General features: G+C 47.5%; 1 pseudogene; it reads left to right on the forward strand.

Moving 5' to 3' along the window:
• The first annotated feature begins 721 nt into the window (after nucleotides 1–721).
• Nucleotides 722–3,708, forward strand: LOC118713776 (annotated as a pseudogene).
• Nucleotides 3,709–4,053: the final 345 nt, after the last annotated feature.

The following is a 4,053-nucleotide window of genomic DNA, read 5'->3' on the forward strand; positions in this document are numbered from 1 at the left end:
TTTTTTATATAGTTAGCTTCTATATTTCAGTGACCTGTTGCTGTGTAGCAAACCACTGCAAAACAGTGTCTTAACACAGTACAATTACTTAATCATCTGTCATGATTCTATGGCTGATGGGTCTCAGCTGGGCAGTCTGGCTGGTCTTGTTTGAAATTTCTCCTCTGGCTTATAGCCTGTTGGGGACGGCTGGGACAGCCAAGATGTACCAGTTTCACCACAGGTCTGGTGTCTTGGTAGAGAAGGCTGGAGACTGGTGATGATAGGGGGGACGTATAATCTGATAGAGTACCTGAATTAATCTGAAAAATAATCATATTATTTTAAATATTAGAACACAAATACTTATGTGAATAGGGAGGGGGTTAAGTTTCTTAAATATGAATAAGGGATTAAGTTTTTCCTTAGGTTTTTTCTTCAAGGCCTGTGCGAAGCGATTAAGGAGGTGATACAGCTGTGAATTTAGCAAACAGAACCGATAAGCATGGTCAGACCGACCCCCCAGGAGTCAAAACACCATCTTTTCAATATCATCTCATCACCTGATGACTAAAGATGATAGCTGACATCTGTGGATCCCAAGGGCTGTCATAGCTTCATTCCATTCCAGCCTCACCCAAGCCCCTTCCCCTTTATAATCCCGCCCCCTGCACCTTGCTGTAAAATAGGATTTGAAGCTTATAAGCGCCCTGTATTCTTAGTTGGCTAGCCTTCTCAATAAATGTCTTATATGATTTATACCGCCTTCATTATTGGACACAGTGGCAGGCAGCCGAGCTCAACCAATGGTTTCCCGGTAAGAGGGAGTCTCCCCACTCCTCCTCCTCCTCCTCTTCCTCCTCCTCCTCCTCCTCCTCCTCCTTCCTCCTTCCTCCTCCTCTTCCTCTTCTTCTTCCTCCTCTTCCTCTTCCTCTTCTTCCTCTCCTCCTCCTCCTCTTCCTCTTCCTCTTCTTCCTCTCCTCCTCCTCCTCCTCCTCATTCTCATTCTCATTCTCATTCTCATTCTTATTCTTATTCTTATTCTTATTCTTATTCTTATTCTTATTCCTATTCTCCTCTCTCTCCTTTCTCCCCTCCTCTTTCCATAAAGTTTCAGAGTTCTTTCTCCTTTTCAGCACAGTAGCCAGATGATCCTCTGATACCACTTTTAACAACCCTGTTCCTACAGATGCTTGAATACATTTGATCTTTAGAGCTAGACTGCATTTATTTATCCTTTCATATGTGCATTCATCCATTCAACAGGTTTACTTAATATCTTCAGTGTTTTAGCCACTTAAGGTGGAGAGAGGAGAAATGGGCCAGTAACTGTTTCATGGTACCTGGAGTTTGTGCTCTACGAGATATTGTGTAAAGTGCTAGAATGACACAGGTGACAGACACTCATTTCCCTGAAGGACCCAGCAAAAGGAAAGAGTACATTTAGTTTGGCCCCCTGTGTTTCCTGACCTTCATTAATCTTCATTTCTCCTCCTGGATTTTGTTGGATATTATACCCCTCTTTGTTCTTCTCTGCTTTCTCTAAAAAACAAAACAAAACAAAAAACAAACAAAAAAACAATCCTTTTAAAAACATAACCTAATTCTAAGCAATGTTATCCATGGGAGCGTGATTAGTAGTTTGATTTCATGTTCAATGTTATCCCTGTGCTACATAAACACATCTCAGTGTCTCCGGTAGTTTTCTTTCCAACCTTAGCAAGCTCTAGCCTGACAGCTTCTTCGCCCTTCTCAGCAAACTAACCTTCTTTCCCAGAGCATGACCTAGACAGGCAAGGTAGAGGGATATCTCTGCTGGACTCTTTATCTTCCTCTCCCTCCTCTCTGGCAGGTGTCTCTCCCCTTTCCTTCCAAGTCCATTTAATTTCCCAGAATTCCCTGATGTTACCTGGTGCATAACAGGAATGTTCAGGTGGACTTGCAACATATGATGAATAACAGTTCATTTGTCCCTGTTCTCTCAATTTAGTGTTTAATTAACCACAACTTCCCCGTCTCTATGGACTATCTCATGCACACAAGCAGAAAAGGGGAAGTGAATGAATTTCTCAGGAACAAACACAGGATCCCGTCTTTCACATGGGACCCCTGATGCTGCACAGACAAGGGACATCGGGAAAGGCAGTATCTTCTCCGACAGGCGGAATACAGGCCATGCTTTTCCCAGTCAGGGTGAGGCAGAGCTCCCTGTCACTAGGGAACATGCTCTCTGGGAATGGAGGGACTGTCACCCCGCTCTCCTGGTGCTTCCAGCCAGGGATCACCAACCACACTCAGCAGCTACAGCAATAGGAAGGGAGACCTCTGGGGACCTCAGGAGATCATAATTAGAATTAATAAAGACTCATACAATAAGGGAATGCAGGGATTATTCAATGAGTTTTTATATCCCTGGAGGCTTTACTCAAGGAGAGTAAATCACATAGGCTTGGTCAGTCATTAATTTCACCCCCAGCCCTTCCCTCTCTGGAGAACGGGGTGGGCTGGAAACTCTAGGCTTTCTAATCATAGCTTGGTCTTTCTGGGTGCAAGCCCCCATGCAAGAGCTTGTAAAAAATCAAGGGGACATCTGTAAGACTTTCAACAATAAAGATACAGTTTTTAAAAATCACCTCATTGGTGGAATGAAGGAAGCAGAGTCCAGAAAGTAGAAGTAGAAGCAGAGCTGTGGAAAGATCTGGAAACAGCATGTACAAACCCAGAGCTGGTCTCCATTCTGGACATCAGTGCAGAACCCGTCTGTACGTCCTGGCAGGTGGAGAAGATGAAGCCAGTGCCATTTCCTTGCTGGGGGCCTCCTATCTGGTGCTGTTCTAAGGCACGGAAGCGTTCTCCCACCTGTGCCTGTGGCGGGGCAGGTGGTCCTCCCGGGATGTGCAGGGAGCGGCCTGTGCCGCACCCAGAGGTGCAGGGCAATGAGTCCGATCTGGTCATGAGCTGCATCCCGAGGGGCCTCAAGTGCCAGGAGGACGGAGTGGAGTCAGCATTCCACAGGATCTCTGCAGAGGCCACCCCAGCTGCCACCAGGAAGCTCTACCAGGTGAAGGTGCAGAAGAATATCCCCGCCTCTGAGCGGGGCTGATCGGGGCCAGACAGATTCATCCTGGGCCTGGGCCAGGACATCTCCGCCTGGCTGGCGGAAAAGCCAACATTCTGGGGAGCAACAAGGCGCGGGACCTGGCCTTGGCCGTCAGGGCCTGTGAGCAGCAGGGCAGGGCCCGGGTGGAGAGCATCGCTGATGGGGAGGAGCCTGCGAGATGAACAAGGTCCTGGCCCCGGGCCTCACCCCTGACCAGACTAATGCCCACGCAGCGCCTCTGTGGAAGGTCTCTGAGGCCACCGGAGAGATGAACCTGACCCAGGTGGCTGACTCCAGCGCCTTTGCCATTGAGTTCCTGGTACCTGATGACTGCTTTGTGCTGGGCAATGGGCTCCGTGGCAAGATCCACACCTGGAAGGGGCGAAAAGCTAATGAGAAGGAGCAGCAGGCAGCCCTCAGGTGGCGGAGGACTTCCCCGCCAAACGCTCAGGTGGAGATTCTGCACCAGGGCCGGGAGAGTCTCATCTGCAAGCGATTCTTCAAGAATTGCAAGTGAAAGGACCATCTCACAAAGCCCACCCCCTGCCTGCCTGCTCTTCCTCCTGCTGCCTGGTCAGTGCCCAGTGGCCACTGCAGATGTTCAGTAAAGGAGACAAGTGCTTTAAAAAGCCTCCTCGTTAGAACAAAAAATACTTCTATTACCCAGGAAAGTTCAAGGATTTCAGGAGCTCTCTGACAGGAACTGGGGACCGAGACCAATATAGATACCTTTTCCATTAATTCATACTGTCCCCTCAGAGTGTTTGAAAAAGCGCAGAATTGGAGCCAAAGGGCCTGGCTTTGACATCTAGCTCCAACACTTATAAACTCTGAAGACATGGAGATGTTTCTTAACCTATATCGTGCTCAATTAAGTAACAGTTTTAGACTACCAGGTTTTTATAAATATGCCTTTATAGACATGTGTTTTGAAGACTGCACTAATATGACAGCAATTATTATTTCCCAAATAT

This window comes from Pipistrellus kuhlii, unplaced genomic scaffold (assembly GCF_014108245.1).
Source record: "Pipistrellus kuhlii isolate mPipKuh1 unplaced genomic scaffold, mPipKuh1.p scaffold_m20_p_9, whole genome shotgun sequence".
NCBI classification, from domain to species: domain Eukaryota; kingdom Metazoa; phylum Chordata; class Mammalia; order Chiroptera; family Vespertilionidae; genus Pipistrellus; species Pipistrellus kuhlii.